General features: G+C 46.1%; 1 protein-coding gene across 5 annotated transcripts in view; it reads left to right on the top strand.

The window, feature by feature from the left end:
• Window positions 1-27,897, top strand: part of TAGAP (T cell activation RhoGTPase activating protein) — a 757,603-nt gene that overhangs the window by 365,388 nt on the left and 364,318 nt on the right. Inside the window, exon 1 of one of the 5 annotated variants that reach the window (XM_069607893.1) lies at window positions 22,495-22,684. The exons of 3 other annotated variants lie outside the window; for them this stretch is intronic. The gene's annotated coding sequence lies outside the window, so the exon portion shown is untranslated. Of the gene's footprint in view, window positions 1-22,494; window positions 22,685-22,750; window positions 22,891-27,897 lie in introns of those variants that run through there. One more of the 5 variants, XM_069607889.1, reaches the window with a different exon arrangement.

The raw sequence follows: 27,897 nt of genomic DNA, 5'->3' as shown, positions 1-27,897 counted from the left end.
GCTGTTGGGCCGCCTCGATGGTCACGACCTCGAGACCAGCTGACTATCCAATATATGCTTCTTTAGGCAAGATCTGAAAAGTCGGTGGTCTCCAATGGGTCACTGCTTTACAAGCACTTTACAAGACAGCTGCTGTCCTGCGAATAATTCTACCGCAGGGTAAATGATTTATCAGTTAATGAAAACTATTCTTTTGCCGTGATTGCTTTGCCAGCTCCCACTTCAGGGAACCGGGTGAGGTCCGCCCTCCCATGCTTGGTTTTCACCAGTGAATACTTGGATCTCCAACCTTCTACAATAATGCCTATTCTTTAAGATAACATTGACCAAACAGCACAGTCCTGTAATGGTGATCAGTACACATCAGAATATTATCATTTAGAATAAGATCGGTTTCTGAGCTTTGTCATATATTTTTCTGGAAGGTGAAAAAGGGCTGGCCCTGGATTACCTAGGCCAGCGAGGACTTTAAGATCACGAGATCAACTGCTGCTAAGTAGCCCCCGGTCAATATTTATCACTAGAGGTGACAGGAGATTTGCAATTTTTGGACACAATTTGTTTACCGCAAAAGATCAGGGGATGTCAGACACTTGTTCAGTTTCAGAAAGGCCTTGAAGACCTTTGTGGTCAAATAACCAGTCAGTAGTTGACCATCTCTAGGTACATCGTGGGCGTGTTACAAATACAAAAATCTAACTCAAATTAAACATAACTCGCCCCAACAGGCCCAATGTGTTTCTCGTTTTGGTCCTTGGAGAGGGCTTAAGGCAGAGGGTTCGACCCTCTAATTGGGATCTGATTCCCAGAAGTGTCCTTAACATGAAACTATTCATTATCTATCAGCTTTAACTCCAGGACCAACATACATCCCAGGCCAGGATACTTATCAGATTTATAGCCTCAATTCATTAATGGTGGGTGTCACGAGCCGCGCAACACCGCCCACCTCCCAACGCATAACACTGCCCGCCTCCCAGCAACACCCTACCTGTGGCGGTGGTCCTTCCCGGGCGCGCCCCTTCAGAGGCCGTGGCGCCGGGCTCTCCGTATGGGGGAGGCAGCGCACGGCGTCATGGAAACTGTGGCCACAGTGGCGCTGGGGTGGATCGGTCCTCACCATCCCGGCTACCTGGTCACGTGGGCAACGCCCACGTGTTGCTGAAGGAGCGGCCCGCCCAGCCAATCCTGTTGCCGCTTCCCGGTTGCAAGGGTCACGTGATACGCGACGCCACTCACGTAACCCAGTGAGGAAGCGATCACGTGACCCAAGCACCAGCTCAAAAGAACACTGAAGCCGAGCTTCCGCGCTTCTCAGCTGTTTTCAGCATTGAGAGTGGCGTTGTGTTTATCCTGGATCTTGACCCTCCGGCTTTTGAACCCTGGCTTCTGGTGATTTTGGACTGTCTTGCCTGCTCCTTGGATTTGGTTGCCTGGACTTTGCCTTGTGGATTTTGGACTTTCTGGCTTGCATCATTGGACCTGCTTCTTACGGATTTCGGACTTGGCTTTTGGAACTTTTGAGTTTTGCCTTCCTCGGATCTTGGACCCTTTGGCTTTGGACATTTTGGAACTGCTTCTGGAACTCCCCTTTGGATCAAGGTTGTTTTGGACTTCGGCTCAACACCACGTGAAGCCCCAAGTGAGGGGGTTCTGACCCCCAGCGCCCCCGGCTGTCTCCCCATCCTGGTTCTTCTCCCATGCTAGGTAGGTCCCACTCCATTTTCTAGATTATTGGTCATTCCCAAGTTACTGCCTTATACTCACACTCACCTGCTTTTCCCTTGCAGCACCTGGTACCCGTGTTCCTGACCCTTTACACCTGTGGCCTCAATAACTGGTGAGGGAGTATATTATTCTCTCCTTCACTGGTGCTTGGGGACGGAGGTACCCATAGACATCGCAGAGGTTCGTTGTGACAGTGGGTCTGTTCTCAGGCCTTCTATGGTGGTTCTCTGACAAAAGCTGAAACATGTCTGAGTTGGCTTGCATTTTCGTGTAGGGGGGCTCCTGGCCTAGCAGTTATGGCTGGACTGCTCCAATTGGTGGCTGGACCAAGACTGATTTGCATATGGCTGGTCCCCTTCTGCAATGTTGCAGATGAGCTAAAAACGAATGGCATTGAAGGTTGCCCAGCGCAATGGCAGTGGTTATCAGTGGAGTAACTTTTCTGAAAATGTTGGGGGGGGACATGACATCTGAAGAAAAGGTGCCCCAGCCAAATGAATGGGGATAAAAGGGTGTGCCATGAAAGTTGGGGGGACAAACACGCCTGTCCCCCCTAAAATTACGCCCATGGTGGTTATGATTAATTCATAATCTTCCTTACATTATATTTTTTGGGTATATCACTTCCTCCTCTGCCAAGGATTTAAAAACCCCATATTATTATTTATTATTTTTATTATTATTATTATTATTATTATTATTATTATTATTATTATTATTATTATTATTATTATTATTATAAGGGTATTTATTGATCACAGACATAGCTTTGAGAAGCAACAAAGCACATTACAATCATAGGGGGAAGACCATGAGAGGGGAGCAGAGGGGTGCAGAGAAGCAATGGAGTGGGTAGCTAACAAGAGGAGAGAGGGAAGGTGGTCAATTGGGAAGCAAGGGATCTACAAGCAACCAGGGGAGTGGAGGGTGTGTGGACCTAAGTGTTAGGGAGGAGCCATTTCTTGAAGAGGAGGATCTGGAGCTCCTTCCTGAACTGTAGAAGCTGCTTCTCTCCTCCTCGCTGCTTTCACATACAATCCTCTTCCCATCTTCCAACACTTTCTTCTCTGCATGCTCCTTTTCTATAGGCTAGCTGTGAATCTTGTGAATGAGAGGAATTACTGATTTGTTTCAACTGGGGGGTGGTCATGAACCGTCTCTGTGATTGGTCAGCTCACATAAAAACTTTGAAATCCCTGGCTATTTTGATTTGTGTAGAACACATAAGTGCTGGTTCACAGGCAGAGGCGTGAACGCGGTGGTCGAAGTGCACGAAAAGAAGTAGTGGAGCTATGTTCCCTGCTGGCCTGCACCCACTTCCCACAAACCCCATCACCACGTCCCCTCCCACACACAATACACACCCTCAAACACTTGCACCTGCTGTTTAAGGGAACGTTCAGTGCAGTGCACTGAAAGTGCAAGTTTCAACTTCTTCCTACACTTTTATTTTAAAACGAACCCATTCCGGAACGGTTTCTCTTTAAAATAAAAGTATAGGAGCTGTAAAAGGTCATTTAAAAAAGTACAGGAGCACCACTCCTGACTGCTCCCGCTCACTTCGACCACTGCTCCTGACCGCTCCCACTCACTTCGACCACTGCGTGAACGCAGCTCACTGGTATGTTGAATTCGTCCGGAACCATGTGTGCAGTTCAGGCTGCCCGCAGCACCAGGACTTTGGGCACTGGTGGACTTTTCAGGCTTGCGCTGCCCAATGAAGGAAGAGCTTGCTTGCGTGTGGTGAGCTGAGTGAACCGCTCTGTATTTGATGTTCTGAACACTCACAAGGCATAGTAGGTTCGTCCTCCCCTCCCCATTGTCTCTTCTTACTTTGTTGTATTTTATTATTTTACATTGTTGTAATTACTTGTCTATCATCCCATGTCCCCTTCCTGTTGCCCTGTGGGCGCTTCTAAACAGTATTTGCTTCCTGTATAAGCGCCTAACAAGTGAACAATAAATAAATGAATAAATAAATAAATAGTGTTTCTTGATTCTCATGTATCCATGGTGGAATACCAGCAGGGAACTGGAAAGGCCGGCTCAGAGTATTCACAAAACATCTACCTGTCACGGTGGTATTTAGATGGCTGTGGATGGACTGGGCAAACTGCTGCTTACCTCTCACAGACCGCATTCCCCATGGCTTGCCTAGTCCTATTGTCCAGGGGGTTGGGGGGCGGCTACGTATGTATTTGTGGGATTTACTGTGCACATAACAAGCTAGAAATCAGTGTAATGTGTTACGGAGCTTTTTTAGGTCCAATTTCTTGGACCCGGATCTATCAACCGAATTGGCTTACACATTGTTTTGTCTAAGAACACCAGACTCTCCAACTGGTAGAATGCCCGAGCAGTCACAGCACACTCTTGGGAATGAGAAGATTGCTTCAAAGGCACAGTGCACACTTTCCAGATACACAATAAGTGACGTCCGTTCAGTCTGGAACTATGCTCAAGAATAATGGCACGACCTACGGAAAAGTAATAACTTGGGAAAATAATCAGAGCTGTAACCACGTGGGGTGATAACAACTGCGCCCCTTGTGGCGAGGTTCACAGGCCTCTTAAGAAACAATTTCCTACAACTGCATTCATGAAAGTACGTGCATCGGCGAGAGTTAGCAGGTCTGTTCATGGAGCCCTGCAGAGTGGAGGGACCCAAAGAAGACCCCGGGGGAGGATAAAGGTGAAAGAGGCGCAGTTAAGAGATACACCCCCTTCGCCATAGTTGTTCATGTTGGAACCGTCCGATTAGGAAACCCACAATACCTCTTCCACTTTGGGCGGGTGAGGTCCCGGATGTCGGTGGCCTCTAAAACCTATGAGGGAGGAAGAGTGAAGCGTCCTCCCAGATTCTCGAGTAGAATCTCAGGTGACCGCCTTCCTTTCTCAGGGGCTCAGTTGTCCTAGTCCGCTAGAGTTTACCCATTCATTTGCCTAGTCCACTGGTGGATCTTTTATTTGAATACCTTGCTTTTATTGACTTCATATGGCGGAATAAACACTTGAAGGAGAAGAATATTCGGACACGATTCAATATACTCCCACCATCCTCATTTTTCGTACCCACAATATTTTTGCTAGCGAATGACTGAATTGCAAGATAGCGCAGTGAGACAGTGTTCATTTCAATTCTGTTACTTTCCGAGTCTGGTGAGGAACCAGAACTCACCCACATTCTGTCACCTGCAGCGGTCTTGCCTTTCTGCGTCACGATCATTGTTCGGCCTCGTAATACTGTGTTAGCGCAGGTGATTCAGCCTCTGAGTGCCCAATCCTGTCATCCTTATTAGTGACTGGGACATTTCCACATGATTCCATTGGTCCTAGGATGCGCAAATTCGGTCCTATCTGTGTTCATTCTCATTCGCCACCCCATCCATGCCTGGCCTATGCCCCTCCTGGCAAAACCAACAGCCTAGGCTAGGAAAAGTTTACCCTACTGGGCCTCACCATGACTTGGGTGTTGGCCCTTAAATGCGGCGGCAATGCTATTACCGCTGCATTTAAAGAGTGGCCAAATCATTAGTTGGGTGGTAAGTGGGAGTTTTACCTCCAGCTTTTTGCTGGAGGCAGAAATGTCCCCTTACTGCCTGTTTTCAGAGCTAATACCACCGACGCAATTACCTCCTGCGCTAATAGCACCCCCCAGCCCCATTGGGTCCAATGGACCCAACCGGGAATGGGAAATTAACGCTGTACCGCTACTCATGATCTGGCGATAATAGCACCAGAGCAAGTAGGAGTAACTCTATTTGCGCTGGCAGTATCCCGGAGGTATGACATCAATGAGGCCCTAGTGAGCTCCAGGTTCATCACCAGGCCCAGCACACAAATCTTGGGGCAAATAGGTCTGATTTGTGGCAGCACCTCCTCTAGCCTTTTTAAACATCCCCCCAGCTACCCCGTATAACCATGTCATGTGAAGGAAGTCCCTGCTATCTGCTCACACCTGTGTCAAGTCCCTAAGGGACTTCGTCCCATCTCGTCTAATCTCTAATAGGTGTAATCGACGCAGTGTAAGTATTTGAAATATATCATCTGGAGTCTCAAACTAATTGTGCCCTTAGCGCGTACCACCAAAGCTTTCCTCCAGCCTAGTTAATTCAGAGATCCAAGTTCTACCTGCCCTTCAGACCTACATTTTAAAAGAAAAATGTCTGCCGCGGTGGCCAATGTCGCATTAATCCCGGATGTCACCTTGTTTGCTAACGCCGGATCCAGCACAATGCCCTCCAACAGTGTGACTCGACTTGCAGGCGGAATTAAGCCTAAACTCTCTGACGACAAGGTTTCACAGCTGTATCAAAAGAAGTAATTATTTCCAATCCCCAACTCCGTCGCTGTATTTCCATATACCCCCCAGTAAACATAGTCCTTTTCCTCCCAACTCGAAATCCCTGTCAGTGTGCTTGTTTCCTATAATCCTTAGTCCTTTCACAGTAGGGACTTGGTTTTGTGTGGCTTGTTCCGGTACACTTGCATGGGCACAGGTTGAGTACGTCTCAACGCATGTTATCACATGCTGACTCATATGAGGCCCCCAACACAACTCCTGATCAATTGGAGAATCTTGTCCAGTATGGTGGCGCAATCAGAGAGTCTTGCCCAGTTTGATGCTGTGACACCATTGCATGCCTTCCGTTTGCAACACCTGGTCATTTAAAAACAAGGTACATCCAAGCACTGTTGATCCATCCATAATGGTATACTTCGATCAGGTGACGTGTGTCAGCTGCTGATGTTAGAGAAAAACACCTGAGGCGTGGTACAGGTGCCCACAACTTTAAAATGTCCTCATGGTGTCATGAAAGATGTTGGTTTGTCGCCGCTGGTAACCCTCTGCACGAGGTTGTGCCGAGAACCAAGATCTTTCACTTCATGCCTTAAAAAGGAGTCTTCTTCTCTTGCCCCTTCCACATATTATTGATAGTTTGGTGAGTTGCACAGAACATTTCCTTACTTTCCGAAAACTCAGAACCCCCATCCCGACTTGCCTGTATAGGTTGTCCAATGTTGTTCTGGGTACCGTGTTGCTCATTAAGATAATCCTCTGCACTGTCTCAACCCCACTTAGGGAACCCTCTACAGCCTATGGGGATTTCACTAGAGAGCATACAGGATTTTCAGGAATGAGATTATACTGAAAAGAGACACTCAACTAATCAGGGATACTATTAAACTGGATCAGTTCTACTTTCAATGAGATGACTTCCCTTCCTTAGGCCCATCATTCATTCACTGGTCGTATCCCACCTGGATGGGGGCAATGCACTCCTCAAAGTTATCCCACCATCTTCCCTTGTTCCCCTGAGAAGTGTCCTAGACATGGCTGCATGCCTCATCAAGGGTCTATGCAGATATGACCACATCACCCCGTCCATCATCGACCTTCACTGGCTCCCACTGCACGCACGGATCACCTTCAAGTCTTGCTGCATTATCTATAAGGCAGTCGCACTGAAGTCGCCCAGCTACCTCACCGAGAAACCCGGCATCTACGGCGGACAGCGCACCACCAGAAGCCAGGACACATCCAGATTTTAAATCCACCACTGCAAAAAGGAACAAACCAGAAAACAATCCTTGTCTGCCTTTGCCCCAAGACTATGGAACCTCCTGTCTGTCAGCATTAGACTCACCCCCACACTCCTACAATTCAGAAAAGAACTAAAGACTCACCTATTCAAAGAGTCTCTCCTCCTCAACATCTAGGCCATCACGAGCCCCATTGCAACACCTTATTCACTAGCCAGCGTTTGCCCCGCTGCTCCCCGCCACCCGGTACAGCTGTACCCCATCTCTGTGCCACTGTATCCTACCACAGCTGTATGCCTGTTCAGTTGTTAACACTGAAAAGTGCTCTGTTATGCTTCTGTACTGTTGTATACATCTGTAAAGCACTCTATTGCTTCTTGAAGTTAGGTCCATGCTCAATAAACACAATAATAATAATAATAATAATAATAATAATAATAATAATAATAACAATAACATTATAATTATTATTATTACTATTATTATTATTATTTTTATTAAGAAGAAGAAGAAACAGAAGAAGAAGAAGAAGAAGCAGCACCTAAAGGGCAGTCTGAAGACATACCCCTACCTCCAGACATACCCCTACTACCAGGAACAGGACGGGTTCCTCCAATTCATCTTTAGCCAGCCCTGAGAATCTGCAAACTCATACATTATGTCCAATGTCTGTGGAAACACCAGCGTGGATCTCTTAAGTAAACTAGGACATTATCTGCATCAAGGAGCCTACAAAATGTCCTACACTGACAATTTCCTGTTCACAATCTTGTAATCTGCGTCAGTGAATGAGAGAATGGGTGCTTACCTCACAAAGTCTTCCAGTCAACTCACAGTCTTACTCTGCTGTGTAAAATCTCGCAAATCTCTCTAGGATATCATACATTTTGGCAAGTATGTCGTCCTTCTCGTCTTTAATTCCAGTTATTGGGATGCCTCTTCCCTTCCTGACAGCCCCACAAGCCCCTGTCAATTTGGTCCTCAATTTGTATGTATTCCAGCAGCATATGGACTGTAATGTAAGATGAACAACTTCTGTCAGGAGAAACCTCTATTCCTCAAAACTGAAAATCGCTAAAAACTGCTTTGTTTGGTGTATAGGAAATGTCCTCCACACTAAGCCACTCCCACATGTGATATTACTGTAATAGTATGCCAGAGGACGGGGGGTGTTCGTATCGATACTGTTACAAGTCAGCACAGTATTTGTGGCCCATCCAACCCCCCCCCCCCGTCAATAACGAAGAACTCAGCTCAACAGGACGATGTAAGCATGTTCTTTGTGTGTGTGTGAGAACTTCGTGCAGGAATGCCAATTTACTTTGTGACTAACGTTGTGACATCAGCACGGCTGGTTATTATCTGTCAACCTGATCCAGTGATGAGGCACCTGTATCCGTGAAGAAATCCACTGGATAGGGTTTTATTTGGTTGCCTAAGAGAATTTCTGTTCCCATACATGGGATACACTGGTTCACCCAGTGGTTGGCCAAACAGCGAGTGGCATCTCTCGTTTCTTATCCTTCGGGCTGACATACGCATAAGGGACATGAGGGCCACTTTGGGGACCCTCTCTTCATTACTGTTGTGATGTTTCTTTATGCAGAACTATTAGATGGCTTGGAACACTGAGTGTGCCTGGAATGTTTTACTATGAGCTTCGCTCCAGTGTTCCAATGCTGTCAGTTGAGCCTGGGTGATGGGGCCCGGTGGTCTCTCATAGATAACATCTTATGTAACTTAAATAAAGTATTTACTTAATTAACCTAAGACGACTACAGAAGCTACTTTACAACAATGGCGACGAGGATGGGATAGTAAGAACCCACGCAGAGATGAAGAAAGCTGTGGTGGGGGAGCAGCAGAAGAAGGAGAGAGACCACTGCCCCCAGCCATCCAGAAGTAAGTCCCATCACCCAGGGGCGCAGAGCGTAGGGGGTTAGAAAGAGACAGGGAGTTGAAGAAGTTAAGCTCTTTAAGAAAATAAAACCCTAATGCGAAGCGAGGGCCCCGTAAGAATGAAGTGTGAAGTACATTCAAGCAAATCAGAAACAGAAGCCAAGTGGGCGAGAAGTGCAGTAACCCCTGTTGGACCACAAGCAGAGGTGGAGTAGGGGCTGTGAAAGGAGCCCCGGCGCCCTTATGAATGGACGTGGCAGTCTGAAATTTGAAGTGAGCAAGCTGTATGAGGAAGCCCCGGTGCGAGCAGAGCGGTCCCTGAATTACAGGAAGGGGAGAAGCTCCTTAGTGAGCCCTAGCGCCGCATTTTCCACAGAGAAGCGCAGTAGCCACAAGGGGTGAAGGTGAAAGGGGAATCAAAGCGGAGCCCTGATAGCGTGAAAATAGTTCTGTGTGTTCACAGTAAAAGAGACACAAGAAAGACTGAAAGTGAGAAGTACGAATTGCTCCATCGTGCCCAGAGATGTAGGGCACGTAATGCTAGAGAAGAAAGCAATCAACAGTACCAAGTTTTTTGTGGTACGTTTAAAATCACCTGGGAGCTGTCGGTGATTTGTGTTGGGGCGAGACGCAGTGTGTTACCGTATAAATGACGGTTGGCCGGAGGAGATCTGCATCGCTCAAGTACAGAGCAGTGACTGGTGACGTCACACAACAAGCAACTGGGGATGGCGAAACTGGGATAGTCACGTCATAGTGGCGATGCGAACCGTGGTTGCCATAACGGTCTTGATGATCATGGTGGAGGGTCAGTGAAATGGCCACTCAGTGATACGGGAGGAGCTGAAGTCGACGTGGAGGAAGAGGAAAGGACCCTAAATTGCGTGAGCCTGCAGACGTCGTCATACAAAAGAAAGCTTAAACGCCGAGCGTGGATTAACGACGAGCGACAAGCATATAGTAGAAGCGGAAGTAAGCCAAAGCGGAAGTTATGAAAAGATGTGATTGCAGGAACTATGGAAGATTGTAAAGTGGCGATAGGTCCGGCTCCCGATGGCGAAAGTACAAAAGACCCGTGTCTGTTGGACGATGGGGGAGAAATAATATGCAAGACCCGTGTCTGTTGGACGATGGGGGAGAAATAATATGCAAGACCCGTGTCTGTTGGACGATGGGGGAGAAACAATCCGCATATGGTCAGGAGCTAGTGACATCTGAACCGGCTTGTTTTGTTTTGTCTTAATACCTTGGAAGCCGCACTGGAAAAGTGGTAAGCAAGTGACACAGAAAAATTTGCAGATTGGATATGTTGAGGTGAACGGGATTTGGAGACTTTGTGAAAGGCTCAGTACGCCTCAACGTTTGAGCAGAAAATGAAGTTTACTCCTGATTTGTCAAGTGAAGTTAACCACCACGAGCGTTTCACACGTGGGAACAGTGCAAGTTTCAAACTGAGCTGAACGTTCGTGGTGTAAGTGAGGTTTCAAGCATTGAACCACGAGCATGTGGCTCAGAAGGGAAGTTCGCCATGTATCCTTTACTGTTTCATGATATAGGATGAAGTTTCAGTGTGTACTATAAACAGTATATGGATGAAAGTGAGCATGGACATTGTACTAGAGAGGTGTGTGTCTGGAAGAAGTGTGGTGGATGGTAGAAAGTGTTTGAGTTTAACCTTTTGCAGGATTTGCAGCTGAACATGAACTTAAATGGACTTATTCATAAGAATATGGTTCTTATTTATGTGAGTGTCGGAAAGGAATGAGCAACATTTAGTGTGTAGAAAGAGTATGGAAATGTGCTAGGAGTAACCCGTTTTGAGGCATTTCAGGATAAATTGAAATTGCAACAATGGACTCTTAGGAATATAAAGTGACTATGTAATGTTTACAAATTGAAAGGCAGCCAGAGAATGTGAGTGTGTGCGTCCCATAAAGAGTTAGGGAGATAGCGTCTCCAAGTGAGTGTGGGTGAGCCCCACAGTGTGTAGGGAAGGAGCTACTCCTAGTGTGTGGGTGAGTGCCACAAAGTGTTAGGACAATTGTGCTAGAGAATATGGGATAGCGTCCCATTGCGAGGGGTTGTAGACCCATTATTTGTAGGGGTAGCGACCCATTGTGTGTAGGAATAGCGTTCCATAGTATATAGTCATGTGAAAAAGGAGCAGGACTAAAAATACGTAAGATTTGAGTTTAAGTGATGCTTTTCAGAAAAAGGGACAGTGTATGTGTAGTGAAGGTGGTCCCGACATCGAGTTATCAAGAAAGCAAATGGCCATAATGTGTATGCGTTAAAGTTAGTGGCGTTATTGGTGGCAAGAAGCATTGAGGAAGAATGACGGTTGGCAATCGGGAGATACAACATGTTCCCAAGTAAGATAGAAAGTTATGATGTCACTGTGTTGAGGGGCGTGTTAGTGACGGAACAGAAAGTTGTGAAAGCTTTCATGCCAGCCGTTACGTTAGTTCGGGGCAGGCAAGATGACACTGAGGACAGGCAGAGCATAGTACCTACAACGTAGATACAGATGGGCAAGAAGTAGTGAGTACACCGGTATAAGCGGTATAAGGGAAGCTATGCCGATTATATATGTCGAGAAGAGTTATGTAAAAGCAATAGGGAGCCTAAAGAAAATATAGCGTTTAGAGTAATAATGTTGGTCATCCAGTGCTGCAGCGCGAAGTACTTTCTGTAGGAGCAAATAAGCTCGTAATGAGGAAAGTAATACTCCGATTAAGCGGGAAGAGCACCGCTCATTTGGGACTGATACTTACGGGTACAAGTGAAGTTGTCAGTTGACAGGGAAAGTAACCTAATTTGCCTCCGTTGATGTAAGAAGTAAAAAAAATGCCCACGTGTAAAGATATTGTCGGTAGAGAGTACAGGTTCCTTTTGTACAACCCATGGAAGATAAATGTTTCGTATCAGTTGTACGGCTTTCCGTGTGGTAGGGAAAGTTTGTTGGTATTAAATAGAACCATTGCAGATGAACCCAAAAATATGCGAATGTGTATAGAGCTGGAGATGCCGAAGGCAGAGTGTGCAATGTAGTGACATCTTTCAAGGCTGTATTAGTCTAATTCATGTGTGATGGAACAGAAGCGTCAAAAAAAAAAAAATGTGAGTGTTTGAGCATGAGAGGTGAGCGCACGGTGAAGATATCTTCATATATGCATCCTGTTGACATATATTCTTGGAAGTTTTGAGACGTGAGCTTATGGTTAACGTTCATGGTACGGCTGTGTCATCACATTGGCTTTGTAGAGAGTTGATGGAGGTTCTCGTGATGCTGTATGAAAGAGAACAAGAAAGAGATCCCTAATGTGCAGGCACTAACACGTTTGAGGCATTTCAGGGTACGTTACTAAAAGCAACATGGACTTATAGGAGTTAATTCCTGTGCACTAAAGTTTGCAGGAAGAGAGTTTATGCGAATGGTAGTGTGAAGATATGAACTAGTACTAACACGTTTGAGGCATTTTAGGTTTGCGGCTGGAAAACAGCATGGACTTTTAGGATTACTTTACCCTGCAAGATGTCTTAAAGGGTATATGTAGTTATATGTGAATACGATGGCACAGTTATGAGAGTGCATGAAGTAGGAGTGGATCTCCATGGTTGCGTGGTGCGGACAAGTATGGATACTTTTCCATTTGAATAGGGATAGCAACCCATTTGATTAGGGATAGCGTCCCATTTAAGAGTAGCGATAGCGTCCCACTGTTTGAAGTTTGAAGGGATAGCGTCCCGTTGTATGTAGGGATAGCGTCCCATTTAAGAGTAGCGTTAGCGTCCCACTGTTTGAAGGGATAGTGTCCCGTTGGAGAAGGGATAGCGTCCCGTTGTATGTAGGGATAGCGTCCCACAGTTTGAGGGGATAGCGTCCCGTTTGAGAAGGGATAGCGTCCCGTTGTCTGAAGGGATAGCGTCCCGTTATATGTAGGGATAGCGTCCCACTGTTTTGAAGTCTGAAGCATGTGTAGGGATAGCGTCCCACTGTTTGAAGGGATAGCGTCCCGTTGTATGTAGGGATAGCGTCCCGTTGTATGTAGGGATAGCGTCCCACTTTGAGGAGGGATAGCGTCCCACTATATGAAGGGATAGCGTCCCATTGTGTGAGGAGTTAGCGCCATGTTTTGAGTAGGCCAAAGTATATGGAGGTGGCTGATTATATACCCCAAGTGTTTTTGGTTAGTATCACGTTGGTAGGGAGGATCCTTCCACATGTGTGTGGGTGACCGATACCATGTGGACATTGGTGCCGCCCAGATGTTTGGAGTTGCATCATCTCTATAAGATGATGTTTCATCAGTATAGTTCACCTTAGTGACATGTCCATGAAGGTTTACCTTGGGATGGGTCCTTCCTGGAAGTGTTATGTGAGGAGAGGTATGCATACAGTGATATGTTCAGTGGATCCTCCAGCAAAGCGTTTTTTTTAAGGTTGACCAGTGAACGAGCTAAACATCTCCCTGACAGGTTGCCATCGGAAAGGGAAGAGATATTATGCATGATGAGTGCGTTGGACATTTCATCTCTGATTTGTCGATAGAAAGGGAGATGTGTTGTGATGTTTCTTTATGCAGAACTATTAGATGGCTTGGAACACTGAGTGTGCCTGGAATGTTTTACTATGAGCTTCGCTCCAGTGTTCCAATGCTGTCAGTTGAGCCTGGGTGATGGGGCCCGGTGGTCTCTCATAGATAACATCTTATGTAACTTAAATAAAGTATTTACTTAATTAACCTAAGACGACTACAGAAGCTACTTTACAACAATTACCACCTGCAGTAAGATGCAATTTGCAAAGGAGTCCAATGGGAATCCAAAATGAAGAATAACTGAAGAGTATGCAGAACTCTAAATCATGCAGACTCTCCCCGTTACCACATGCTTACCGCATGAGTTAACAATAGTTGAGTTTTGCAGTATTTCCAGAGGAAGTACTGTCAAACTCTAAATGAGGTCCATGGCCTCTGCACTTTGGGTGGATGGAGTTCATCCTCCATACATCCCACAGTACCTGACCCATCAGTGGCAAGTGGACAATCTATGTCAAGTTTGCAGTGCCCTGTCCCTGCCAAACGGCATTGGTGAGATTGTGACAAATTGACTTCTGCCCTGCAGGAGTACTAGCATGAGCAGAGGCTTAAGTGCCCATTCAGCGCTCATGCTTCTACAAACCAAGAGTGAACCCAGTCATAAAAGTAAAGCATGCAATGTTAAGAGATATACCTCTTTCGTCTTTTGTAGTAAATTGTCAAGAGGGGTGTGAATGTGAAACATTAGCAACCCAAACACCAAAGTATAACAGTTCAAAATATGTCCAATCAAGGTTCTCTAAAAATATCTATACTTTAATTTAACACACCATATACAATAATAACTAAATAGAAAGCACTACAAAAACCCACCCCTGTAGAAAGCACACAGTATATGCTGGATAGCAAGATATAGCACTCTGAAAAGAGACAGGTGGAGAAAAGGCAATAAAAAACACAATATTCAAAACGGATATGTTTGAGTTGCAAAAGGGATTAATGTGACCTAGCCAGTTTTTAGGGCCAAAAATCATCATGGGGTAAAAAGGACAAGGGGACAGTTAAAAGGCAACAATACCTTTGTAGGATCTTGGTGAGTCGATAATAGTGAACCTGACTTCTGGGTGCTGTACGGTGTTTCGATTAATTTTGAAATGCAGCAGTTGCAGTAGTCCAGCAGCAAGGAGATGTCAGGGTGGGATTGAGCTGAAGAATGCTGCAGTTGGAAGTGATGCTCGATCGATGTGGATCGTTGGTGTCACCAGGTTCTGTTCGACAATCAAGGCATGAAGGGTGATGAGCAGGTGAGTGGGTTTGATGCGGGGCTCGAAGGATGTGGTTTGGAGAGAACACCAGGATCGGTTTAATTATTGGCTGTATTGGCAGTGAAAAGGTTGGTGGCTCGAACAGCTGTTTGAGTGATGCACGTACAGCAATGCTACTTCAACTGAGCAGGGGCAACTATGCACTTCAGTTAACGCAGTGTGGCGGCAAACTTGTTTGAATGGATGGAACTATGGTTTGAAAGTTGGTGAGTGCCAAAGGCAGCTATGGAGGGTCCTGTTAGTACAATCGGTGTCGAACGAGCTTGAATCATGATTTGAAAATGGTTCAACAACAAAATGGCAGGAATCCTGGCTGTCTTATTACACAAACCTTTAACACAGCAAAGTTAACATAAAATATTACAATCCTTCAAAACATACATACAAAAACATTAATTTATCATGAAAATGTCCATTAAATATATGAAATCCAGCATAACATACATTTTCAAAACTATTAGAATACATCAGTAAAAAATACATCATCAGTAATAACACCAACTAATTTTCCAAAATTCATTCAAGATATAAAGTGTTGAGGAAGTAATAACCAATGATTCTCCAGAGTATATAGTGCTCCAGAATTGGTCAGATACCATATTCCTAAATTTAGAGACAAATGCAGCATATCCTTTTTCATATTGGCTAAGTAATTTAGAGCAATCGGTGAGCGTATGCCGGATGGTTTCAACTTCTACTTTACACAACTTGCATAATCTTTGGTCGTAAGGGATGCCACTCCAAGCACCCAGTATCTCATATGTAGGGAGTTGATTACATCTCATCCAGATAATAAATTATCTTAAAGGGGCCTGTTGTGGTTTAGTAAGATAACTAAAAGGATCAGGGAACCGAACGCCTTGTTTTACATATTCTTTAAATATAGACTTTTTGGATAGGCAATTTAACAATTCATATCCATCCCGTAAATAAGCTTTCTTTTTCATGTCTTTTAAGGCAACATTCAATTTTAAAGGATCGCCAGTACTGTAACCAATCCCACTATAAAAACTCATTACCTCAGATTCCATTATACCAAAAGTAATTGACTTGGTCATTCTTCCATTAGACATAAATGTGAACTTCTGTAATAAATTCTTAATATTAGGGTTACCATTCAAGATTTTAAAGAGAACAAGCCACAGGCCAACCTGAAAGATGTCAGTAATGAGGTGAGGCCACGCTTGCAGCATATTGCTTTCATTGGAACACAAATGGGTAGCCCCAAAAAATTCCTCCAGATTTTTCCATCCAGGCCATGTAGCCACAAAAAAACCTCCTTTTCAAGGAAGGCTTCCCGTCCATACAGAATATCTGGGATAATACAGCCCTTGTAGAGTTTTATAAATCTCATTACAGAATGACCCCCTTTTTTTACAATGCCTAATTTAATTAGCCTGATTTTCTTTATGAATTTCAGCCCAATATAGTTGGATAACACATCCGTCTTCAAACCAGGACTGGTAGGTATGCCAAGATAAATGTACACATCCACAACCTCAATAGGAATCCCCTCAATTTTCCTCACACATTTCCATTCTTTGATATTACGATCTGCAACTATCATGGCTTAAGTCTTTTTAGCATTTATAGACAGCCCAATTAATGCAGAATAAGTCACCAGAGGATTAATGCTATGTTGCAACCCTATAGCTGTTCTATCTAATAATAGGGTTTCGTCATTAAAGGACAGCCAGGAGATTGGGTGAACCCCAAGCTTTGGGGAAAGTTGTTACATTGATCCAAACTTTCCTGCATATCCGAAACACAGAGATTGTAAAGCAGGTGCACCAAAACGCACCCCTGTTTTACTCCATAATTGGTCTCTATATCTGCAGAGTATTCGCCATTCTGGTTAAGTCTAATGCAAACCGTGGCATTCTGATACAATTGTGCTATCGTACTCAGCATAGATCTATCACAGCCCCATTGAGCAAGTTTCTTCCAGAGAAAAAGCTGAGACACAGAATCAAAAGCTTTAGAACAAATCACATATCATGTATACCATTTTCGGATCTTACTAGCTAGTGTAGATCTAACCAAACATAGTAAAGTCTAAAGGTTATGCATAGTTCATAGGCCTTTTCTAAAGCCTGCTTGCTGATGGGATAATATATCCTGCTCCCTGGCCCATTCATTATGTTTTTCTAGACTGCATTTTAGAGGTTTTGTCATTAAGGGCCACCAATCGATAATTACTTGGATCAATTCTAGAGCCCTTCTTAAATATAGGGATAAGGTTAGCCTTTTTCCAAGATTCAAGAATAACGCCCTACCACACCATCTTCGAAAAAAAGGGTATGGAGTAAGGTAGCCCACAACAAAGGTTGAGCCTTGATCACAATATTAGGTATGTTATCAGGCATGCAGGCTCTAGAGAGTTTTAGACTCTTTAAAATCCCCACCAGATCCTCCACCTCAAAGGACTACCAACCCCCCTTTGTGCCAAATTGGGCCAGCTCCTTCTCAGTTTCAGGTACTATCTCTGAGGCTTTACACATATCCCTATAATAAAGGCAGATAATGTATTCCATCACTGAAATTGGGTTTACTGTCATCTTAAGGAGTCCTTGCAGGAGGCGTTCAGTACAGTGAGGCCTGGGTACCAGTGTGGCTGGCAGAGAGGCTGGTCTTGCTCTACCCACAGGCAATCCCCAATGTGCCCTGGGGATGGTTAGGGGACAGAGCTTGGACTGCCTGTCCGCACCTTACAACTGGATGACTTTGAAAAGGACGGCTCTCCCAGCAGGGTCCAAACGAAATCTTCGAGGGTTGAAGTCCATAGATGATTCAATGAAGGTGTGTGAGCCCCATTTCTTAAGGCAAAGGTCTACAGTTGATTGGACAAAAGAAAGCCTGCTTTAAGCGTCCAATCCCTGTTCTTGGAACAAGTGGGCTGTGTCTTTTGACATCACGCCCAAAGTGCTTTATGTTAAAGGAAGTAGCGGGACAGGAAGGAAAAGAGGTAAAGAGAGGGAACAAGATGGTAGGACCTTCCTCCAGATCATATGAGATCCCTCTGCCTACACTAACCCGACCCCCTTCACTTGTCAATAGCATCAAAGGTATATTGGTATGCAGTTCCCTGGTGTGAGGCTAGTCCTTTTGTGAAGGGTGTGCCCTTTGATTCCGGTTCCCAGGACAGTTTCCTGTAGAGCAGCTGTCTCACTGTGGAGGTGTTAGTTGCCTCACAAAGGAACAAAGAGAGGCAACCCCCATGGCTTCAGTCTTGCTGGGAGCAGCTTAGACTACCTAGCTGGGAGGAATACACATATTCCTTCCATAGATGAACTGGGCTCACAGGGATGACATATGTGTGACATCAAATTGATGTGGCTTGGATAACCATGAGAGATGCTAGCCACCAAACTTCAAACTCAGGTATGGCTTACATGTACAGTTTAATGTGCCACTATGATAGCATTCTTATAGTTATGTAGTTGTTGTAAAAGGGGTGCATATCTTAAATGTAGCCCCTGTGCTGTAGTAACTTTGGCTGTCACTGCAGCTGTCAAGATGGCATCTGTGGCATCACAACAAGTACAGTTGCCAAAAACATGTACAACTCTCATCACATTCAAGTTATTCGAAAATGTTCAACTTCAATATCTTCTCATGAAAAAGAATTCAGAGTTGATTAATTTTTACAATTTCTTCTTATTTTATTCTTATTATTTTCTTTTATGAAATCATCATATATAAACACAGTATACAAAGACGACAGTCATTAAAAGATGAATGAAAGACATACCATGAAGTCTGTACTTGAGCAATGTCATCATAATAACATAACACACCATCCTGTGATCACACACATGATGATATGATATGGCATTTGTAACGCGCCTATACACAAGTGTTTCAAGGATGTGTCAACATAATGACACATCCATCTGAATTGCATACATACACATTAAAAAAACAGTCATACTTGTGCAAAACACGCAATAATAGCAATTGTTCTAAAACCGAAAGGTCAAACAATTAGAGCTTCAATGCAGAGTAATCTTTGTTATCTATAAATACATTGATGTTCTAATAAGTCTGGCATATATTTTCTAGTTGTTCTAATATATTCAATTGCCACAAGTGTTTATATGAACCAAAACAATCGAGATCCTAAAATGGAACTTGAGCTCTTGTAATGTCTACTCGAGTTTCAGGCATGGTATTTGGTGTACTTTTCCTACCCACACCCTCCTCAAGACGCAAAGAAGTATCTTCATTTCGGATCACAATGGTAGATGTTGAATCAATTTGGCCAATGGTTAGTCTGTCTTGTCTGTATTTTCTGCGTTGAAAAAACTATGCACCTTTCTTGGCAGTGTTCATCTGGGGGTTTCCATCGAAAAATCGTGGGATATGTCTTTATTTGTCAATCGCATATGCTGTGCTCTAGCAGGTGCCAAGTCTCTATTGTGTTGGGTGACTCCACAATTCCCTCTTGTAGTTGTACATGGGTGATGCGAGATACGAGACAACCAAAATTTCAAAATCAGTCCGGGAAGTGTGTTCCGTGGACTGCTGACAAGCACAACTCGATCCAATCTCTGGCTGTTGATTTAAAACGCTAATCATTGTCCATCCATGGTGTAGTGCCGTGTACGTGTCCACAAACTGGAGAATAGCCGTTCAAAAGGTGGCATCTGTGGCCTGACCTTGCCCTGTGCCACTGGAGAACAGACTCTGCTGTCAGGCAGCATCAGGGCACAGGTGTACACTTTGCTTTTGGCATGGGGCTTAGGGAAGAGGGACCTGGTTAGTAGGTCGCATTTTCTGGGATGGATTACCTGCATCATTGTATTAGTTAATACAAATAAAAGAAAATGTTGCTTCCAAGCCCTTGCCAGATGGCAGTACCTCAAGGGACAAAGCAATGTTCTATACCAGAAAGGAATTGTGGACTGCGGAGTAGAACAATAACTCCCACCGAATCCGAGGTCAACCATCAACCAATTTCATTGCACCTGTGAGGGTATGCAGATGCGAGTGTTGACCTCTAGAGAGTGGTCTGGTGTGAGAGTGAGAGCATATCTTCCATTACACATTCAAATCCCACCTTAGCGTCACTAATCCCAGTGGATGGTCCGACAGGTCATATAGTTACTCCAGAAATTGTAGGGCGGACAGGTGGAGAGGCACATATCTGTATCTATATGTGAGAGGTGTAATGATGCCTTGGATCAATTTAAAACCTGCTGCATCATTCAGTTTAGTTGCAAGTGGAGTGATAGCCTCAGTAGAATGCCACAATGCTCGAGTGTTCAGTACGCCCACATAAAACGGACAATAAAACCGACCTCTACCCAGCCATCCCCCAATATTTGAGCAGCCTATGTCATAAGAACATTGGGGTATGTTTGCTAGAGTCACAGAAGACTAATTGACTCTTCGCCTTCTCATTCAAGCCAGTAGCTTACCAAGGCAAGACTCTGCATTTACATGCCATGATATTCTGGGAGACTAGTTTATCATGTGTGTCACTCATGGACTGTGCATTGATGCTTTCCATTAAAGTACAACATTGTGGTAACTTTCCCATGACCCTCACACATTACTAATGTATTGCCTGCCCAGAAAAACAAAACAAAGCACCACCCCCAAACTCCCCAATCCATACTTCTAACTGAGAAGCATCTTTCAACCTCAATCCTCAAAACACTTACTTTTGAGGTATATGGCATAGCCAAAGATCGAGTCTTTCAACGGAGCATGAGGCCCTCTACTCCAGCATCTCCCCCATCAGTGCTTGATGATGGGTAAGCCTGCTGTGCTGCTTCTCTACCCTCAACACACACCAGCATTAATCAGCCATATTCTCCCACAGTAGGAACAACAGCGCCACCATATTGTTCCCTCTAAGCACACACTGTCTGCCAGTTGACCCTCCGCAGCACTCCCACAAGGCAGGAATCGATTAATGGGCACCATGGGCACCACAGCATGGGTCGCCTTAGTCCCTGTGGGTGCCAGGGAGCATCTGCCTTGACCCCCTGAACTTTTGTATGTAACTGGGGGCCATCGTCCCCTCCTCTAAGCCATTGTTGTCTTTGAATAAACCCATGCTTACTAAGGTGACTTGCAGAAGTACCATTATCACTAAGCTAGTGCGTAATCTCTCACAACTTCTGTTTTACCTCTTCCAATGGATTAATGGATTTTTAGCCTCCCTGTCGTATTTGGAGAACACATATAACCTGTTGCTATTTAACTGGGAGGAGCCTAGCTGCCTGTTCCCATTCAGGATTTTGCATTCTACCAGTAGTGAAGTTATCTCACTATTGGTTCTCTCGGTGTGGCTATTGATGGTGGATGATCTACCAATTGGCTAGTTTGTTGCTAAAGTGCCTGCGCAACATTGCAATAGCCCTCACGGCCACGTCCCCAAAAATGCATGTGCTCTCTTTTGTCATTTTCTGGTATGCCGACGATTTGGTGGTCGTTCTTCCTTGAGAAGCCCTCTCTGTCTTTGGTCCGAGCTTCCCATTGATCAGAGTGTTTCAGGAGGTCAGCCACTTTCAATTTGAATACGCCATTACAACTTCCGAACAGTCCAAAGACTGGCTTGACCAAGGTCTTGGAAGAGAAACATTGCATCTGCCCTAGTTAATTCCATCTTGGATTTCACTGCATGAGTGGTTTCGCCAATAGCCCCCGTTGTGGGGGAGTACCATACCCGTAGCGAGTCTCCGTAAGCCCCCAGTCCCCACTGTCACAGACTCATGCGGAGACGTGTTGTAGGCTCAGGCTCCCCGGTCGCAGTGCACGATGCGGGCAAGCACCATTTATTTAAAGGCACGCAGCGGAGCGCAACGTCACACTGCCACTTGCCAAAACCCTTAAAGGGGCAGCACCACAGCCCCCAGAAAAGGCAAATCCCCTGCATCTGGCTCTGGCAGTTAATTTGTTTGTGTGTTCCTGTCGTGGACTGCAATGGGAAGGCCTTTTAATCGTATCTGTCTAAACCCAAGGGGCACAGGAACTTATTAAGCATTATGCATACAATATAGTTGTGAAATGAAAAACACATTAAGGGAGTGTATTTTAAAATAATTGTGCACTGTGCTGCTCGCTAGTTCAGGTTGCCAGTGGGGAGCTTACAGGGGCCTGTGATAGATGTAAAAATCCCAAACAAATGTACATGAGGGGTACATAGACTATTTATTGAAAAGTAGAACTGGTTTTGCAAAATCTGTTTCGATTCCTCTGGTCTGGGAATTTGAAACGAGGTTGTGAGAAACTGTATGACATGGTCTTAGCAGAAGGGTGATGCAATCCCTGGCCACAAGGGACTTGGATTATTCCTGCAGGGAGGGCACCGACGTTTCCAGGCCAGGGAACCCCCATAGAACGGTGACAAAATGGAATGTGCCTCGGCCTGCCTGTCTTAGAGCATAAAAATAACCGGCAGTTTGGGGAAGATCTCTCTCTCTCCTGCTCTGTTCGAGGATTGTTGTGAGAGCAGCCATTCACTGGCCTCCTCTTTGGACCCATTGTGGGGCTCAGCCAGCCAACCAGCCTGCGTCGTCCCTGCTGCAGGGCTCAGAGTAATGGGAGAGAAGCAAGAGAATCAAGATGGTGTCTGCCAACCCATCCCACCCCCACCACCGGAGGTGAGCCGAGGAGAGACGAAGCAGAGGGTCAATTGTGAGTGCGACTGCCCCATGATACTGTTTGGGAGAGGGGGGAATGAAAAATACTCAGCGGAGTACATCTCTGTTTGCAGCACAAAGACTCCTGAGCACCGTGCTGTGCCCCTCCAGGAATATTAGAGCCCGGGGGTGTCTGCTTGAGGATCCACTGAGAGGAGGTTTTCCTGAGAGAAGCTTGGGAAATGAGACCTCACCAATAAGGTATTTCTGTTCAAACGTTTTGTTTGGCCAGGTCTAATTTCTTTTCCTGACGTCTTTAGCAGAGTTGATTTTTTTCGTTGTTTTGACTGTCTTATCCACGTTGCATTTCCTGCCTTGCTCCCTGTGTACAAATCCAAAGAGAAGGATTGTGGGACTTGTCGTCGGAAGGGCACACCTGACATTGAGTACAGTTGGAAGGAAGAGCGAGCAGGTCACCGAAAGGCGTTATACCATCTAAGATAAGCATTGGCAAAGCCTATCGTTTTTGCGTTCACTGCTGCTGTTTGCATTTTGCATGTGTAGGCGCCAGGGTGCAACTAGGAGAGTGCAACTTTTCAAAGAAGAATGTGAGAAGGGATGCAGGTGTGCAAGAGAATGAAAGGTGGGATAGATCAAGGGAGGAAGCCATTGAGTGAAGGTGCCATTGACGATGAGTGAGAGGAAACATGAGCGAGAAACGGTGAGGGTGAGAGGGTAAGAAATAAAGCGAAAGTGGGGTTGGGCGTGTGGGGGTAGAGTGAGAGTGGGGTTAGGATGGGCAGGTGGGAGTAGAGAGAGTGCTGGTGGTGGGTGGGGTAGAGAGAGAGTGGGGTTAGGATGGGCAGGTGGGAGTAGAGAGAGTGCTGGTGGTGGGTGGGGTAGAGAGAGAGTGGGGTGAGGATGGGCAGGTGGGAGTAGAGAGAGTGCTGGTGGTGGATGGGGTAGAGAGAGAGTGGGGTGAGGATGGGCAGGTGGGAGTAGAGAAAGTCTGGGTAGAAAGAGTGGGTATAGGGCGGGCAGGAGGGGCTAGAGGGAGATGTGGTTATGGTGGGTGGTGGAAGAGAGAGTGGTGGTTGGGGCGGGTGGGGTAAAGAGAGTGGAGTAGTGTGGGGTGAGGTGGGCAGGTGGTGGCAGAGAGAGTGCTGGTGGTGGGTGGGGTGGAGAGAGTGGGGGTGGTGGTGGATGGGTGGGTGATTCTATAGAGAGTGGGGGGTTTGGATGGGGGTTGGGGTTGGTGGTTGGGGTAGAGAGAGTGGTGGTGGGGTGGGTCAGTGTGTGTGTTGAGAGGTGAGGTGGGTGGATTGCGCTATGATTGGGGTGGAGAGCGCAGGGTGGGGTGGGTGGGTTTGAGTAGAGAAAGTGGGTGTAGAGAGTGTGGGGTTGGAGTGAGTGGGTGAGGTAGTGAACATTGAGTAGGGTGGGTTGGGGTAGGGAGCATGGGGGTGGGGTGAGTGGGGATGGATGGAGTGTATGGGGTTAGAGAGAGTAGGGGTGATAGAGGGAGCGGGGGTCAGGTGGGTTGGATCGGGTAGAGCGAGTGGGGTATGGGTGGTGGTAGAGAGAGTGGGGGTGGGATGCGTGGGTGGGCACTGAGAGACTGGGGGTGGATGGATGAATGGTGGCAGCGATTGCGGGTAGAGATCCTGGGGGTGGGGTCAGTGGGTGAAGTTAGAGAGCATGGGGTTGGGGTCAGTAGGTGGGATCAGTGGGTTGGCAGAGAACATGGAGGTTTAGGAGTACGATGAGTGGTGGTGGGTGGGTTGGAGCAGAGAGAGTGGCGGTGATAGAGAAAATGGTGGTGGGGTGGGTTGGGGTAGAGAGAGTGGTGTTGGAATGGGTAGGGGCAGAAGAGAGAGATCGTGGGGTGAGTGGGTGACACTGGTGAGAGTGGTGGTGATGCAAACAGGCAGTGGTAGAGAGAGTGGTGGTGGGGTGGGCCAGGGTAGTGGGGGTGTTGGCATGGATAGGTGAGGGTAGAGAGAGTGGTGGTAGGGTGGGTGATGTAGAAAGTGTGGGGGTGGAGTGGGTGATGGTAGAGAGCATGGGGGTGGGGTTGGTGGGGGTAGAGAGCATGGGGGTGTGTAGAGGTAGCGTGTATGTCCGTGAGGGGTTGGGTGGGAGTATGGGCTAGAGAGAGGCCGGGGTACTGGGGGTGTTGGCATGGATAGGTGAGGGTAGAGAGAGTGGTGGTAGGGTGGGTGAATGGGGTAGAAAGACTAGTCTAGGGTGGGTGTTTGGGATAGAGAGAATTGTGGTTGGGTGGGTGGGGGTATTGTATATACATTTGTAATGTGCACCAATGACCCGAAGGCTTACAGGCGCCGACAAGGACACACACAACAACTCAATCCAATTTTTAGAGGACAGCGCAATCAGATAGTTGCAGAAAAAAACATTTGTCGATGAAACCAGATGCCAGAGAAAAGAACTTGGGAACAAAGAAGTGCTTTAACTTTCTTCTTAAAGGATTCAATAGATTTGATATCTCTAAGATCGTCAGGGAGAGCATTCCAAACTCTGGAGGCATCATTGACAAATGAGCCCTTCATAGATTTATTAGAGTTGCAATGCAGAGTCTCTAGTAATTTAAGTTATTAGATCTTAGAGTTTCCTCGCCAGCCGATCTCTTAAGAAGGATGGCATGAGTTCCAATCGGCATTTTTGAGTAATCAGTAAGAGCTGAAACTGGATTCGAGCCCCTATTGGCATCCAATGCAGGCCTTGCCTTGCCTCTGAAACATGGTTACTCCACTTCAACTCAGTGACCACTCTTACGGCACTGTTTTGTATCACTTGGAGGCGCTTAAACTGTGCTTGAGGGCTGCCAATAAGCAGACTGCAGCAATAGTCGATTTTACAACCGATAATAGCGCAAGCATTGGTCTCGGCATTATTTTGCGAGATAGAAAACCGAATTGAAGTAAGTAGTTTAATATAATAGGAGCAGGTAGGTACAAACTACTAATCTGTGAACTCATGTTCAAGTTACAGTCCAAAATTATGCCCAAGGTTTTCACCTTATTCGGAACTACAATGTTGCGACCTGCAATGGAGAAGCCATTGTATAGTGGGCCTAACCTTTGAATTTTGTTTGGGGAGCCAACAACAGTGGTGTAGTGTGAATGGTGGTGGGGTGGGTGGGTGTGAGTAGAGAGCGTGATGGTGGGTTGTGTGGGTGCCAGTAGAGAGAGTGCTGGTGGGGCAGTGGGTGGAGGTAGAGAGAGTGAAGCTGGGGCAGGTGTGGTGGTACAGAGAGTAAGGGTTCTGAGTGTAGGGGTGGTGGAAAGAGTGTGGGTGGGTGGAGGTAGAAAACATGAAGAACAAAACAGCCTTGGGAGGACTAGTGAAACAGAGCTGCCATCAAAAGTAGCCCAAAACAGCCACACACAAAAACGCAATCCTCACACACACGTAATTAACCACACACATGGGGTTTTAGTAGCCCAATTGATGAGCTGGGGGCAGCCCAATATAGCCCAATTTGGCAACCCTGCAAATCTTGGCTGGGTAAATGTGATACAGAGACTCGAGGCTGCTCATGATCCTGCACTCTACTAACAACTACCGCCAGTCTTTAGTAGAGTAGAGTAAGAGGAGGAGAGATGCCATTAAACAACTGTGCTTGACAACCCCAGATGTTACATGCAAGGAGAATCCTACCGAGCCACAGTATACTGTCACAGTGTTAAGGTTGCCCTCTGTTTTGCATGTTTGGGTTGCCCTCTGTTTTGCTTGAGCCACATCTTCAGGGAGACTTTGAAGGCTCTCCACCACCCACCTTCTGCAAATTAACCTGTGACAGTCCGGGACAGTTGCGTAGGGCCTTAGCCATCAAATAGTCAACTTACCCAAGGCTGTTGACGGTGCCCAGGAGTGTTTGTGCTGCAAAGAAAGATGTACTCCGTTGGCTATTTTTAATTCCTCCCTTTGAGGCTACTGTAGGTCTTTGGGCACAGAGCAGACTGCCATCACAGCTACTTGGCAAATGCCACTGAGGCAAGGAGCGGGGGAAGGGCTTCAGTCACCATTCCACTATGTAAGAGTGTGAGGAATTCGACCATCCACACAGGGAGTGAGCACTCGCTTGGGATATTTTCTATTTTTGGGAAACGAAAGTGAATGATGGGAGATCAACCTCTGAAAATATGTGAGGGCATTCCGCACACATTTTCCCTGCTTACCTGCTTACCCGACGAATAGTCACATGTACTCCAAGAGTACACAGCCTACAGGCGCCGCTCTCCCCTGTCATGTTCAGCTGGAATGTTGCAGCCACAGGGACATCAAAGCATCTCAAGAAGGGGGAAGGCGACACCATACTCCATGGATCTACCTTCCTATTGTCTAAACTGCTGATGGCAGCGCATACTAATAGGAGTTAATTGGAACAGGCCTGTGTCAGGCTTGTTCGCAGAATAGACAAGAGGAAGACAGGACTAACACCTCTTGGATGTGTAGTGTCAACTTAAAGCTAGTTCCCACGTCTCTGTATGAAGGACAGTGAATGGCATGTCTGGGTCCACTATTTAACATAGGCAACCCCTGCAGAGCTGACCCATTTCAGAGGGACGAAGTATGTGATTTGAGGGAGACAGAAGTCTGTTCTTGCCACAAACTTCAAGGGAGACGTGCGCTTTGATCAAGAGTCACAAAGAGCTCAATTAGCCACAGAGACACTTTGATCCACAACAGGCAGGAAGATGGGTGGGACTTAGTAGTACATGTTGTCACCCCTTACCTTTCCTGTTGCAAAGCACTATGGTTATGACCTCACGCATAACAAAATATTGTTGGTGGGGACCCAGGATTGGTTCCTTAAGGTAGGCTTAGCTGGCACCAATCACAGGGGCCCATTTGGCTTTAAACGAGGGCTGAGCCCCTCACTTAGCAGATTATCTGACAACTTTGAAAGGAGGAAGAAGAAGGACTCATTGGACCCTGGCTGAAGGTACAGTCTACCTTACAGCTTCCCCGGTGAAGGAAAGCCAGGATTTCCAAGAGGGAAGCAAGATCCCTCCCCTTAACATCTCCCAGGGAACAGAGGGAGATACTGGACTCAGAGGACCCGTCCAGCAGCTCCAGAACTGGTACCCAGCCAACACACAGCATGCCCTGCTAGGTTCTTCCAACAAGTTTCCTATTTTGGAAGTGCCAGAGAGTCTCTGAACAAAGCACAGGGTTGCCTGCAAACACTCTCCTCAGCTTTGGACCATCCGCCTTAAAGCACAACACAAGCCCTGCAGAAAG

The sequence above is a fragment of the Ambystoma mexicanum genome, chromosome 4q (genome assembly GCF_040938575.1).
Source record: "Ambystoma mexicanum isolate Mex_15411 chromosome 4q, UKY_AmexF1_1, whole genome shotgun sequence".
Taxonomy (NCBI): domain Eukaryota; kingdom Metazoa; phylum Chordata; class Amphibia; order Caudata; family Ambystomatidae; genus Ambystoma; species Ambystoma mexicanum.
Note: the sequence above shows the minus strand (reverse complement) of the source record. Positions and strands in the feature narration are given on the sequence as shown.